Here is a 16,776-nt window from a genome sequence, read left to right as displayed (position 1 = left end):
GCATTAGACCAACAAATTCAAATGGTATGAGGTAACTTAAGTAACCCTAAAACAACACCAACTAGTGTTTATTACCGGCGTGGGAGGAAACCACTTTATCCTCCACCTGGACAACACCCTGTTTTCAGATCTTATCTTATGGTTGGAGGTCAACCTTTTACCAGAAGTTATGGTCAAATACCTCAACCCAATTTGGGTCAACCTGCTGTAGCAAAACCTTTGCTTGTTACTCCTTATCCTAGGACGAACACTATTTGGAACCTTGCTTTTGCTCAAAAGTTTGCTCCAGTTTCTCCAGAAGTGTTAGTTTATCAACTTGTTAATCCTACTAGACAAGCTATTCCTCAAATAATTATTCCAATTATTATTGTACCTATTCAATAACCTATTCAGGGAATTCCACAAACAACTGTCCAACAGCTTGTCTAAGGAATTCCTCAAACACTTGTTCAACAACCCATTCAATGACATATTCAGTAATCAATTCAAGAACCTGTCTAGAGTGCACCTAAAACACCTATTCAAACACCTGTTTCACACATTTGTTTCACAGTTGGTCCCAAGTTAACCCCAAACACCAATCCCAGGAGTATCACAAAAGATCGTTCTGGTTACCCCTCAAATACTTGTTCCTCAAACCATTCAGGCTTCTTCTTATCAAATTGGTCATATAATCTATTCTACACCACAATTCCTGTCAAATAACCTATTATAGGAACAATGCAAACACCTTTTCAAGTTCAAGCTTATCAGTTCCACCTTTTCAAGGCCAAGTTTTTCAAAGTCCACCTGTTCAAAGTCAATTTGTTCAAGGTCAACCTTTACAAGATCAACCTATACAGGAGGAATATTACTTAGGTAAAATGGGTCAATCTTAGCCTTTCCAGATTCAACCATACCCTGGTCATACTTATCAAGTCCCTGTTAAACCTCAACCTAGTATGGTTCACCCTAGTTACCCTAGTGGAATTCCAATTCCAATTACACAGGTTATTCCAGGATATCTCGAGTATCCTCCTCCAGGGCTTGGTCTTAACCCATAAGGTTATCAAACTTTACAACAAGATCCTCACAGAAGTTAACATTTATTGCAACCCTAGATTTACCTTATTTATCTCGGTTAACAAATGATTCTATTTATTATTATCCTTTTTGGTTGGTGATTCCCACCAAGTTACTGAGTGACATATCCAAATTTGTAGGAAAATTGGGAGAAGACCCATCCAACCACGTGATAACATATCATCTTTTATGTGCATCAAATTCTTTAATCGATGATTTTATCTGACTTCGCCTTTTCCAAAAAACTTTATCTGGTTCGGCAGCCAAATTGTACATTCAGCTACCTCACGCCTCTTTCCATAAGTTTAACTCTCTAGCAACAACGTTTTTAACCCATTTCTAGCTACCAATTCTCTATAAATTGACTCACATTTTCAATCATATACATGAATGGAGACATAGACATCGGTTAGTCCAATTTTTTATTCCGTATCAAATTTTAGTTGAATGGTTTACAAAATCATTACTTCCTGTTATTACAGGGGATGTTGTTAAGGGAGATGTCATCACGGAAGAGCAAGTAATTGCTTGTGCCCAATATTTAGACTTATTTTATACCCAATCTGGTACCTTGTACAAGAAAATCCTAAATTTATAGCACCCAACAATTTCAAAAGATCCAATAGTTACAACTCCTACAAGATCTAATGTATTTGATGGTATAATAGGTTCTATTAGCCAATAGTCTAAGCAGAAAAAGAAAAATTCTAAAAGTACTCAGACTTTGGCTACACAAGGTTCACCCACTGAATTTCTTTCTCCGGAAGATGTTTCTGAAATTAATGTCGTAGAATCATCTACCGACAAGAGTCAATCATCCAAAGGTAAAAAGAAAGGGAAAGGTAAATCGAAACAAAATTCTTCTTCAAAAGAGAAACCCACTTGAGGAATGTAAGCCTCGCTATCCTTTCCATATTTACAATGACAATCATTATACAAAGGAATTCCCACATTAGGTAAAGATTTCAGAATTCTTTAAACGTTATCCAACTCCTGCTGTCTTGAAAGATCCATTTCCTTCTCAAGATAGCAAAATGGTTTTTCATAACAATATTCCTCTTCCTGATCACCATATATCATGACGATGTCTTCGTAGCAAGTTATGGTAGCTACGAGATCAAAATATTACGGATCTAAGGGTCCTATGGACAATGGAAATGAGGCTACTTCATCTGGTCAACCTTCCAATTCAATTCATCATCCTCCTTTTGAACCATTATAGATCAAAAAACCAAAACTTGACATGATGATTCGACCACCTCCCAAATGTGTGCTTCGAAAATCCACTTTCAATCCACAAGCTAGAGCTGCACAAAATTACAACATTGTTGAATACCTGGCTATCTTTCCTTCTGCAATGTCAGCTCTTGAGGTGATCTGAACATGCCAAGTGTTGAGTCTTAAAACTACCCTTTCCTTAGCAACTTTTCTCATCCCTCCTTCTTTGTTTTTCCATGGAAAATGCATTCCTATCACCAATAACCATTATACATTGCCTTAAGGAGAAAATTTTAGTGATTTTCATGTTATACTTTTATGTTTTCTATTTGAATAAGTTTTTGTCTTTTAGCTACGGAACGCAGCCTATTCTGCAGCTAATTGGCTGTTCCGCAGCTACTTCCATGCTTTTACAGGTTCCAGGTGTTAGGAGGAGGAAATAACTACATGGGCAGCTTGGAAAACATCATGGCATGGATCGTGTCCTATTCACCTAGTCCAGGTCGACAAGGAAGACTCCGGTCAAAGGGAAGTCAAACATAGAGACCTAAGGCAAATAGGACTCTGTTTTGTACACGTTTCACAGTGATGGGATCCGAAACAACTTCTTGAGCCCACGGACTTCATCAACCATCTGTGCAACTGAATCCAATAGCCATCACCTTAGATTTATGTCTCCAGCAATCGAGGAAGAGAATTTTGTGTGCCTGTCTGCCTACGTGTTTTTGTTGTAGCTTATTTTTCTCCATAAAATAGTCGTATAATTTCTTTATAAATACCTATGTGAAGAACACACAACCAATTTGAATTTGCTCGTGTGTTAAGTTCAAATTACCGTTCTGTAATTTTGAGAACTCATTCTCTGTTTTTAATATGAATACTTTGTGTTTCATGGATACCTAAAAGAGTTTATTGGAGTGTTGATTAAGTACATATAACCTGAGCAGTTGCAGAGGGCCCCTACACTGGCAAAGGTTACATTTCATTTGGTTTTGTCTTTTATAGTTAAACTGTGAATTCATCGTTTCTTCCATAATGTTTATAATCATTTTCTAACCTTGTTCATAATGCAGTTTTTGTCATCTTCTTACTAACGCAGAATAGCTTATTTTAGTACAGAATAGTTCTTTTGTTTCATTTCTTTCTAGTTTCTTATCAGTAGCTTGAAGTTGAGTTTAGTAGTGTAGAGTAATTTATTTCATTTGTTGTTTATTAGTCTTTAAGTTTTTAGTTTAAACTTATCAGTTCCATTTCTGTCTTGCCATTTTATTATTATTTTAGTGACTCATATTGTAAGTGAATATTTCTAGGAGCCCTTCTAGTCGACGGTTCGTCTTAAACTAATTGGTGGAATACTTCATTTATGTAATGAGTCTTTTGCTGCATTTTTGTATTTATATTCTCTTAGAATAATGAATTACAAGAATTCCTCAAAATGTTATCGCAAGGGGGTTGTTCTCCCAAAATTGTGAAGCATAGTAACTAAGCACTTCATTTAGTTTCCATAGTAAATTAGTTGCAATTTCATTTCCAGTCTTAAATCTTTCATTTAGCTTTGTTGCAATTTCATTTTTCAGGTTTTCATTAAGTTATGATTCTGCAATAGACTAAACAGTAGTTGTAATCACATTTTCAGTTTCAGTATTTCATTTTAGTTTCGCTTCAATCATAGATAGTTGAAATCTCACTTTCAGTTTTAATATTTCATCTAGCTTTGGTTTTGTAATTGATTATATAGTAGTTGCAATTTCATTCTTAAATTCTTTTGTGAGTGAGCCGAAAACAATGATAAGAGCATAAATAGAAACTCTGTTTTCATTTCCTTGATTAAACTGCACTTCCAAATTTGGTTTAAAACACTTTCAGTCCTCATTTCACTTCTTTGGATTTTTAGCAGAAGTATACTTTGTTAAGTGCATTATAAATCATTAGGGATTAAAGGATCAAAACCCCAAAACAACATAAAACTCAAAAACACTAAAGTAAGAAGGGTCATATAGCATATATAGTGCACTACACTTCATCAATTTATGATACCCGGATTGATAATTTATGTAATTTAGGACACTAAATTGACCAAACATTTCGGCGCTGTTTCCGGGGAAGTGTAACTAGGTAGCCTTATCTCTTACATTCATAAAAAAAAAAAAAAAACAAAACAAAACAATGACATGCATAGAGAAAGAGACTCTAGGGGTATATTTATAGCTAGGGGTAGAAGTTCAATTCCTACAACTCCACCTACTCCACCAAGAGTTAGAAAAGGCACACCTCCATCCCAGACTCATACTCCTAGCCATAGGATTCTTGGAATTCAAGGGGTAGAAGCTCAATCAAAAGATTCTCCTACATCATCCACCAAAATAGTCCTAGGAGAGAAAAATTTTGAAACTCCAACAGCAGGGATAACCTTTTTCACCTCCATAGGAGAGCCTATTGCAGTTGAAGAACGAGGAATACCTAGTGAGGAAGAAAAGGTAGAAACTCTCTCTCATAGTCCATTAATAGAAGAACCAAAGGAAGAGGGAATGACCTTGCAAGTTGAGCCCTATACTGACTCTGAAGAAACTATAATGGCAGAAGAAGAACAAGATGGAGAATTCTCACTGTTTGGAGGAGGGGATATGGGAAGAGGTAGAGGAAACAACGGAGGAGGTAGAGGTAATAATGGAGGAGGCAAAGGAAAAAGGAAAGTAGATAACTCATTTGGATTCCCTATAGTGGATGAGGAAGCACATACCACAATGAAAAACATCTCACCATCTGGCCTCCCAAAATTTTATGGGTTGAGAAGTGAGGACCCTGAAACATTTTTGTTTGAGTTTGAAGTCTTGTGCAGAACTTATGACTAGCTATAAGACTCTCAAAAACTCAAATTGTTTCCCTCAACACTAAAAGGGGCTACTTTGAAATGGTTCATGGGGTTAGTCACTCAATCCATTAGAACATGGAATGACATGAAACAAGCCTTTTTGGATAGATACTTCGATTATTGTATGCATACCAATCATAAAGATGAGGTGTTCAAAATGATGCAAAAAGAGGATGAAAACTTAGAGGATTTACTTGAGAGATTCAACTATAATTTGAAAAGAACAAAGATGAATAATTTAGATTAAGAAACTTTGTAATCTCTTTTGTTAAAAGCCATTAGAGATGAATGGATAGATATCCTTAACATGATGGGGAAGGAAGATATCTCTCAACTTCCATTGAGTGACATAGAAGAACTATGCGTTCATCTCTCAAGAGGGAAATCTAAAATAGGAAAAGGGCCGAGAGATCCTTCTCTTGTTAGAGAAAACAAATCTGCAACTGGATCTATAAGTAGGGAAAAATTTTGCAATATGCTTGATGAGTTTAAAACTGACATTCTAAGGAGCCTTAGTGAGCAGCTAGACACCCTTAAAATTCAAAACAAGTAGAAAACAGAGGCTGATTATTTAGCCATTTTTTGTCCAAAATGTAGAAAGAAACATGCTCCAAGGGAATTCCCTTTAGATGCAAAAATTGTAGAAACTTGTATGATTTGTTCAGAAATTCATGAGACCAAGGGTTGTCCTTCAATCCCAGGTCTTAAGGCTATCTTTCAAGAGGAAACAATCCTAAATTCTGCAAAATCTCTTTGTTTTGTTGCAAGAAGACCTTGGCAAGGGCCACAAAATCAAGGATTTAACAATCCAATGTATCTTCAGCCCCCAACAAACTGGAATTCTTCGCAGCAACCTTGGCCTCAACCTCAATCTCAGTATCAATTTCAACTGTGGGCACAAGGGGTACAAAATCCTTATGGGAGATTTGCTCTATTATCAATATCCTCCCTCCTATCAGAGCTATCCTCCCCCACAAAATCAACAACAAAATAAGCAACAACAACTTCAAAATTAGAACCCTCAACTTTCATTCCCATTTCCACAAAAACCTCCACAACAACATCAAAATCCTCAACTATTGTTGTCATTTAAGCAGAAACCAAATTAGCTACCTGCCCAACCATTACCGAACCCCAATAATAAAAACCCTCAGAATTCTTACATGGTAGAAGGACAACAATTGCCAACTTACATGATTACTCCTCTGGATCTTATTGATGTTCAACTTAGATTTGGAAGGATATTACAAAAGGAAAAACCTTCTATAGTTATTCAAAAACAAGAAACTTCTGAGGAAGATTCTCTAAAAATCAATAAAAGTTTTGAGGGAACATCCCTCCAAAACCAAAATATTGAAAAAGAAAAACAAAAAGAATCAATAAACATAGCTCCTATTATTGAGCAACCAGCATATACTTCTACACCTCCTTTTCCTGAGAGATTACAAATTGATAGAGGGGTAGAAGAACAGATCTTCTTGCCCAATTATGATTTTCTAAATGAATTGAAGAATTTTTATATCAAAATTCCTTTGTTACAAGCCATTAAAGAAATTCCAATTCTAGCCAAGACAATAAAGGAGTTGAGCATTAAAAGACCAGGAAGAAAACCAAGAGAAACAAAAAGAATTCACCTGGTAGGAAAGATAGAAGACATCATGATGGGAAAGATTGCCATGTAGAAATATGTGGATCCAGTAAGTCCAATTGTCAAGACACGTATAAAAGGAATTGAAATTCCAAATACATTGATTGACTTAGGGGCAACAATAAACATTATGAGTAGACAAACTATGGAGCAGCTTAAACTTCCTAACCTTCTTTATACACCTACTTTACTACAACTTGCAGATAGATCAGTAATCAAACCAGATTATGTACTAGAAGATATTTCAGTCTCCTTTGATTCTTGGGAATATCCTGTTGATTTCATGATTTTAACTCCCAAAAATAATCTAGGAGGACACCCACTCATATTAGGAAGACCTTGGCTAGCCACAGCTGATGCTTTTATTAGTTGTAGATCTGGTGACATGTATATTTTTATGGTAATTCAACAAAGAAATTTACTTTGTATCCTCCAGCAAAAGCAATAACAGAAATAGATAACAAGGAATGGACTGATGATGAAGATGATATTCAACCTCTCTTTACTATTTCAGAAACTAGTGAAGATAGTCAAATTTTGAATACATTGGAAAATTTTGAAACATCTTCAGAATATGATCATGCACAATTTCAGGAAAAATCTAATGTTGAATACTTGTCATCTAGGCAGATGTCTCTTTATTCTATGGAAGAATTTGGTAGCTCTACAATTGAAATTTTTCTAGGTAAGACATTAAACATAAACAAAAACTTGGAGAAACTATAACAAGAAGAGCTAACCAAAATATTACAAAAACATTATGCTGCATTTGCATGGGAGTACACGGACATGAAAGTCATTGATCCTAAGACTTGTATCCATGATATCTATATTGAGGAAAAATGTAGACCAATCAGACAACCTCATAGAAGGATGAATCCAGATCTTAGGGAAATTGTGAAAGAAGAGCTCCAAAAATTACTCAATGTAAACTTCATTTACCCAATTTCAAATAGCCAATGGGTTTCTCCTTTGGTAATTGTGCGTAAAAATAGTGTTAAATTGAGAGTGTGCATTGATTACTGAGAATTGAATAAAGCAACCCTGAAAGATCACTTTCCTTTGCCCTTTATAGATCAAGTGTTAGACACATTAGCAGGTAAGAAGTATTTCTCATTCTTGGATGGTTTTAGTGGTTATAGTCAAATTCAGGTAGCACCTGAGGATCAGGATAAAACCACATTTACCTGTCCATGGAGAACTTTTGCCTACCGAGTACTTCCTTTTGTGTTATGTAATGCACCTACAACATTCCAAAGAGCAGTATTAGGAATTTTTTCTGATCTAATACATGATTGTGTAGAGGTATATATGGATGATTTTACAGTCTATGGAAACTCATTTGAAGAAGCTTTGGAAAATTTGGAAAAAGTCCTTAAAATATGTAAAGAAACAAACCTTTCACTAAGCCATGAAAAATGCTTTATGATGTTTATAGAAGGTATTGTTTTAGGACATCACATTTCGAGAGAAGAGATTAAAGTTGACAAATCTAAAGTTGAAGTCATCTCTAAGTTGTCGATTCCAAATTGCCAAAAGGATGTTAGAAGTTTTCTAGGATTTACAGGATATTATAGAAGATTTATAGAAAACTTGACTAAAATAGCATCTCCACTCTTCAAATTGCTTACAAAAGATTGTGAATTCAAGTGGAATCCTGATTGCCAACTAGCATTTGAAACCTTGAAAGAAAAAATATCTGAAGCACCTATTTTAAGAGGTCCAAATTGGAAACTTCCTTTCCATATTTCTACAAATGCTTCAAATACATCTCTGGAAGCTATATTAGGACAAAAATATTTGATTCCTTATGCCATTTACTATACAAGTAAGAATTTGACTCCCACTGAGTTGAATTATACTGTGACTGAAAAGGAATTCTTAGTTGGTGTTCATGCAATTAACAAGTTTAGACACTATATAACAGGCTATGAAATCTTTGTTCACACAAATCACTCTACAATTAGATATTTGATGAATAAACCTATTACTAATGGCAAAGTTACAAGATGGCTTTTACTTTGGCAAGAATTCAACATTACTGTGCTAGATAGACCTGGAAAACAAAACACAGTTGCTAATTTCTTGTCTAGGATTCAGAATATCAAAGAAGACTCTCCGATTGAAGATAAGTTTCCTGATGAATATCTCTTTGCAGTAACTACTCAAACTCCTTGGTTTGTAGATGTTTCTAATTATTTGGTTATAGGGAAGTTACCTTCACATTTGTTTCCTAGAGAGAAAAGAAAGATTATTCAAGAAAGTGCAAGATATTCATGGATCACTAACAAATTGTATAAAACAGGGCCAGATCTTATGATCAGAAGGTGTGTCAGGGAAGATGAGATGCCTAATATTATCAAAGCATGTCATGATGATCCGTGTGGTGGACACTTTGCTAACAAGAGGATAGCCTATAAAATCCTTTCTTTAGGATATTATTGGCCATCCATCTTCAAAGATGCTAAAGAATATGTCAGAAAGTGCAACAGCTGCCAAAGAGTAGGGAAACCTGCTCCCTCAAATGAAATGCCATTACAAAATCAGGTACTTATCGAACCCTTTGAAAAATGGGCTTTAGACTTTATTGGACCAATTAATCCTCCATCCAAGCAGAAAAAGTATATATTGGTATGCACTAATTATGTCACCAAATGGGTAGAAGCCAAAGCATTACTTTTTGCTAACGAAAAATCTGTAGTTAGTTTTCTTTTTGAGGACATCTTTACTTTCTTTGGTGTTCCAAGAGAAATTGTGACAGATCAGGGATCTCAATTCACATCCAACACAATGGAGAGGCTTATGGAGGAGTACAAGATCAAGCATAGGAAATCCACTCCCTACCACCCACAAGCAAATGGTCAAGTGGAGTCTACAAATAAAGTGATTGAAGGAATCCTCACCAAGACTATGCATCTACATAGAAGAGATTAGGTAGAAAGGCTTCCTGAAGCCTTATGGGCCTATAGAACTACATGGAGGAACACAATGGGACATACACCCTATGAACTTTTTTATGGGAAACAAGTCATGTTCCCTATAGAGTTCCAAGTCAAAACTTTCAAGATGGCAATGCAGTTGGAGATGGATTTATCAGAAGCTCAAAAGCATAGACTGGAGCAATTGAATGAACTTGATGAAATCAGACAAGGATTTGTTCAAAGAACTGGTCTAGTCCAACAGCAGAGGGCTAAATGGCATGACAAATACATCAAGGAAAAGAGGTTTCAAGAGGGAGATTGGGCACTGTTATTTGATTCAAATTTTAAAGATTTTCATGGGAAGTTTCAAACTCATTGGCATGGGCCATATGAGATTGGAAAAGTCTTCAGTAATGGAGCATTGAGGATCAGAACAATAGATGAAAGTCAAACTCCTCTTCTTGTGAATGGTCATAGATTAAAAATATAACAAAAACCAATCTCAAAGGAGGAGTTCATCAAGATCTTCTAGAACAATTCTAAAATGAAGTTGGTGAAGAAGAATCCTTCTTCTCCACCAACTTGGTCTTTCTTTTTCCTATCTAAAAAAAAAATAAAAAATAAAAATTATAAGGTTGAAAACCAATACATGGAATATTTTGAAAAGAAGGCCCTGGATTCTTACCCTTTGAAACCAGCATGGTGGAAGAGATTCGTCGATGATACTAATATAAAATGGACTCATGGTAAAGCAGAGCTTGACAAGTTCTTTATTCACCTAAATTCCATCTCCCCAGATATAAAATTCACTATGGAACTTGAAGAAAACATGAGCATCCCTTTTTTAGACATCCTCATCATGAGAAAAGATGATGGCTCCATAGGACACAAAGTCTTTAGAAAGTCTACCCATACAGAGAACTACCTCCACGCTGACTCCCACCATCATCCAGCCCAGAAACTTGGTGTTCTAAACACTCTTGCCATCAGGGCCCTTCGAATTTCTGACGCTGATCATCTGGATGAAGAAAAGAAGCATTTAGTCTCAACCTTTAAAGGTTTAGGCTACAAAGAAAATGAGATTAAAAGAGAAATTCAGAAAGCCGAGAAAAGGATGTTATCTCATGAACCTAAAACCCGAGATCAACCTGAGGGTGGTAGGGTTTTTCTCCCTTACATTCATGGAGTTACAGATAAGATTGCGCAATTCCTAAGAAGGAATAACATAAGCACGCAATTCTCAGCCCTTGGAACAATTAGGCAAAGTATGAGATCAGTTAAGGATAATATTGATAAACATCAACTTAAAGGGGTCTATAAAATTGATTGCTCATGTGGGAAAAGCTACATTGGTGAAACAGGTCGCTCCCTACAGACCAGACTCAAGGAACATGGAGCTGATATTAAAAATGAAAGGTCTCGTTCTTCCGCCCTCGCAGAACATTCGTCAAAAACTAAGCACCATGTCCTCTTGGAAAACGCCTCCATTATCGCTAAGGAAGAGCATCACCATAAGCGAAAGATCAGAGAAGCTCTTGAAATTATCAAACACCCGCATAATCTCAACAGAGACAATGGTTTGGAGATTAGTGGAAGCTGGTTTCCCCTAATCAGAAAAATTAACCCGATAACAGTATAATAATAATAATAATAATAATAACTCTCAATTAATCTTTTACAATATTAATTAATTAAGTATTTAATTTAATCACCCTTATTAATTTCCTATTAAAAAAAAATTAAATAAATAAAAATAAAAATAAAATCTATTTTAATATAATATTAATAAACATTAAATATTTATTCTTTCAAAATAATTATAAAATTTAACCATTTTTAATTTTATAATTATTCTAATTAAGAATATAATTATCATTGTACTAAAAAATAATATAAATAAATAAAAAATAAAAAAAATAATATATTATAATAAATATTAAGTATTAAATTCTAATTTCTATATGCTAGGATTAATAATTTTTATTTAAGCATTATTTAATATTATTAATTCTAATTATTATTTTTATTAAATGAATTAATAATTATTATTAATAACAATAATATCTCTATTAATAATTATTTCTCTTTAATATTATTAGATTAATTAATAATAAATAAATAAATAAATAATAATAATAATAATAATAATCATAATCATCATTAATTTTGATCATTATAATTATTACTAATAATTATATTAATAATAATAATTAAGTAATTATAATTATTTCAATTATTTTAATAATAATATATATTATTGATATTAGAATTAATATTACTAATTACTAATAATTATATTAATAATAATAATTAAAATAATAATAATCATTAATTTTGATAATTAATAGTTCTTATTACTAATTATTGTTTTAATAATAATAATTGATAATAAAAATAATTATAATCATCTCATTAATAATATATATTAATTAACATTACTTATTATTATATTAATAAGAATTAAAGTAATAATAACCTTTTCAATTATTAAAAAAAAAAAAAATTAAAATTAAATTAAAATTAATTAATTAAATCAGAGGCAGCCGACTTCTCAAAAATTGAGAGCCGACCTTCCCTCCTTTCTCTCCTCATTTCTATTTAAACCCTAAAATTTGCTCTTCTTCTATCAAGCATTCTAGTTGTCCTGATGATGGATCCCGGTTGGGATTCGAAACGTTGGCAGAAAAAAGTTTTTACTGTGGATTCTCCGGTGACTAATCAAAAATGAAAACCAATCACTGATTGGCATGCTTAGACAGAAAATACAGGGTGAAAATCAAAAGACTCTGACACCCTATATATTCCATTTCCTTTTCTAAAAAAAGTGGTGAAAAAAAGCCATAGTCATTCAGCATTCTGCAAAATTCATTGTCTCATACCATTTCACTCTATTTTACTTTTACAGTTTCACTTATTCCATTGCCATATTTCACCAATAAATTTTTCCTTTTCCAAAATTTCTTTCATCTCCATTTTCATTTATCATCTTGTCATATTTTCACTCACATAGCCATTTCCATTTCATTCATTCATAAGCCATATTTTACTCTATGTTTTATATTCTGCAGTTGTTTCTACATTCTGCAGTTGTTTCCATGTTTTGTAGCTGATCCCATTCCATAGTTGATCTTGTTCTACAGCCAATTTGATTCAGTAGCAACAGTTTGATTATCAGTCCAAGTACAAAGTGGCCAGTTCATAATAAAATCTTATATGCAGGTAATTGAAGAGAAAACAACTTTGAAGACCAATTATGCCTAGAGCACTTGTGGAAGCAAACATCAAGATATTAGCAAGTGGAAGGTAAGGTTCCAAAGGTAAAAACAAAAACTTATTTCAAAAAGAAATTCAAAAACATAAGCTTGTATAACATGTATGATCACATGTCTCCTTGATTGATCATTATGTGATTTGACTGCCACAATGTCTCCACCATATCTTCCATCTTCAATGCCAAACGGTCCAATGATTCCCTCATAACTAATCTCCATTTTAAACTCCATGACTCGTACTTAACCGGACTTATTTAGCTACACATGTTAATGGTTAGATTAACAACATGACCTATCTGTATACGACTCTTCAAACCATGATTGTTCATTTATTACACTAAGTTTTCTCTCATACTTACGCAGCCTTTTTGTGCATACAGTCACTCTGTTTTCATATACTTTGTGTATACAGTCACTCTGTTTTCACATAGTTTACATATACAGCTACTTTGTTTCCATAATTTCCATATATCCAGCCATTTTGTTTCATATTCATAGTCATTATGTTCACAGTCAGTCCGTTCCCACATATATACCCTATCACCCTGTTTTCATACCCATAATCATTCTGCTTTTGTATACACAGTCTTCTCATTACCATATACGTAGTCATTTCATTTCTCATACAGTGAGATTAAGTTTGAAGAGTAGCCGAGAACAGAGGTTATGGGGCTCATTGTTAGAACTGAACCCGTAGGGGTTAAATACATGGAAGGTTATCCACAATTGAAGGGAATGTTACAGAAGGTTGGTTGGTTGTGTTTTATTGAAAAATTCAACGGTTACCATAAGGAAATCACTAAGTCCTTTGCCAGGTCATTTGATGGAATGGAAGTGGAAATAGGTGACATAAAATTTGCAGTTACCAAATCCTTTATAGCTGAAGCAATAGAACCCCCAAGGCAAGGAGAAATGTGATTTAAGAACAAAGAGTTTCATGATGAATCCTAGAAGGTCATTCTTAAAAATCCAGGAATGAACACTTCAGTTTTTAGAAAAGGATTCCAATCTCTCCACTTAAAAACAAATGGAGTAGCACGTTGTTAATTTTGCAAAAGTTTATTACATGTGAAGGGAGGTTTGGTTCTATGTATGTGTATCATATACGACTGTTAATGAATTTTCTAGAGAATGGAACTGTCAATCTTGAATTTTTCCTGTTGAATAGTTTGAGAAGAATGGAAACTAATGTTCAGAAGAAACTTGAATCAATAGAAACCACTCTATATCACCATGGACTAGTGAAGATTTTAGTTGAATTTCATTTAAGAAGTGTAGGGGATACATGGGAGGACTTTTTGGTAAGGAACTTCTTCCAAGATGCTCTAGATTTGTCTAAGGGAAGTCCTATTAAAAGAAGTAGGAGAAGGAAGACCAGTCTCACCATTCAAAGCACCCCTAAAACTTCAGCACAGAAAAATGATGAAGAAGAACCAATCTCTGAGAAATTAATAGAGATCAGAAAGCAGACTAAGTAGAGGAGAAAAATGAAAGAAAAGGTTGAAGAAATCCACAGGGATATTCCTGAACCTTCATCACCTAAAGAGGATGAACAACTGCTTTCTGAAAGACTAACCAAAATCAGAGAACAGATCAAGAAAGATAAGGAGAAAGGAAAGAGGAAACAGGTTACAGAAGAAGAGATCATAGGCTCCCAAAACTTGAGGAGGAGTTCTAGACTCCGGGGCAAAGTGAAGAAAGTGAAATCAAAAGAGACCCAGTTTATAGATTTAGAGGAAGAAACTCTAGCTCAGTCCCCTGATAATATTCCATATGAGCAAAGCCCACAGAACTCTCCTCCACATAACTTTGAGGGCAACCCAAGAAGAGTTTCTCCTGGCATTGATCCAGTCCAACAACAAATCTCTGACTACATAGATTCATTGGAGAAAAAGAGTACATCATTAGACCCAGGGACTTCAACTAATCCAACGCAACCTTCCACCTCACAAGAAACTTTAACTAGCTCCCTTGAACAAGAGACCTGTGAGCTAGAAGTTCTGAACAGGCACATCCAAAGAGAAAATGAAGCCTTAAAAGAACAGAATAAGTTGTATAAGATTATCCATGACAACACTATGCTTCACTTGGGTTTATGGCACAAGAAGAATAGAAAACTAAAAAGGAAGAATAAGAAGCTAAACATGGCACTTATTAACCTCAAGTACAGATTTCTCATGAGGAAGCCAAGGATGGTAGTTGGTGCAAAGAAAAGCAAGAAGAGGAAGTTGGATGTTTTGGCTGAAGTATCAGAACAAATGCAGTAGGAGGAGGAAGTTCACAATTTTGATTGCATGGGGACATGCAATAGTCTTGCAGTGGGGGTATGTTGAGTCTCAAAACTGCCCTTTCCTTAGCAACTTTTCTCATCCCTCCTTCTTTGTTTTTCCATGGAAAATGCATTCCTATCACCAATAACCATTATACATTGCCTTAAGGAGAACATTTTAGTGATTTTCATGTTATACTTTTATGTTTGCTATTTGAATAAGTTTTTTTCTTTTAGCTATGGAACGCAGCCTATTCTGCAGCTAATCAATTGTTCCGCAGCTACTTCCATGCTTTTACAGGTTCTAGGTGTCAGGATCAAGAAATAACCACATGGGCAGCTTGGAAAACATCATGGCATGGATCGTGTCCTATTTTCCTAGTCCAGATCAACAAGGAAGACTCCGATCAAAGGGAAGTCAAACATAGAGACCTAAGGCAAACAGGACTCTGTTTTGTACATGTTTCATGGTGATGGGATCCAAAACAACTTCTTGAGCCCATGGACTTGATTAGCCATCTGTGCAACCGAATCCAACAACCATCACCTTAGATTTATGTCTCCAGCAACCGAGGAAGAGAATTCCATGTGCCTGTTTGCATACGTGTTTTTGTTGTAGCATATTTTTCTCCATAAAACAGTTGTATAATTTCTCTATAAATACCTGTGTGAAGAACGCAGAACCAGTTTGAATTTGCTCTGTGTGTTAAGTTCAGATTACTGCTATGTAATTTTGAGAACTCATTCTTTGTTTTTAATATGAAGACTGTGTATTTCATGGATACCTGAAAGCATTTATTGGAGTGTTGATTAAGTACATATAACCTAAGAAATTGCAGAGGGCCCCTGCATTGGCAAAGGTTACATTTCATTTGGTTTTGTCTTTTATATTTAAACTGTGAATTCATCGTTTCTTCCATAATGTTTATAATCATTTTCTAACATTGTTCATAATGCAGTTTTTGTCATCTTCTTACTAACGCAGAATAGCTTATTTCAGTACAGAATAGTTCTTTTGTTTCATTTCTTTCTAGTGTCTTATCACTAGCCTGAAGTTGAGTTCAGTAGTGTAGAGTAATTTATTTCATTTGATGTTTATTAGTCTTTAAGTTTTTAGTTAAAACTGATCAGTGCCATTTCTGTCTTGCCATTTTATTATTAGTTTAATGACTCGTATTGTAAGTGAATGTTTCTAAAAGCCATTCTAGTCAATGGTTCATCTTAACCTAAGTGGTGGAATACTTCATTTATGTAATGAGTCTTTTGCTGCATTTTTGTATTTATTTTCTCTTAGAATAATGAAGTACAAGAATTCCTCAAAACGTTATCACAAGGAGGTTGTTCTCCCAAAATTGTGAAGCAGAGTAACTAAGCACTTCATTTAGTTTCCATAGTAGATTAGTTGCAATTTCATTTTCAGTCTTAAGTCTTTCATTTAGCTTTGTTGCAATTTCATTTTCAGTTTTTCATTAAGTTTTGATTCTGCAATAGACTAAACAGTAGTTGTAATCTCA

The sequence above is a fragment of the Pinus tabuliformis genome, chromosome 4_2 (assembly GCF_031772625.1).
Source record: "Pinus tabuliformis cultivar Carrire ecotype Pingquan chromosome 4_2, CPIR1, whole genome shotgun sequence".
NCBI classification, from domain to species: domain Eukaryota; kingdom Viridiplantae; phylum Streptophyta; class Pinopsida; order Pinales; family Pinaceae; genus Pinus; species Pinus tabuliformis.
The sequence above is the reverse complement of the archived record's forward strand: the minus strand, read 5'-3'. Positions refer to the sequence as shown.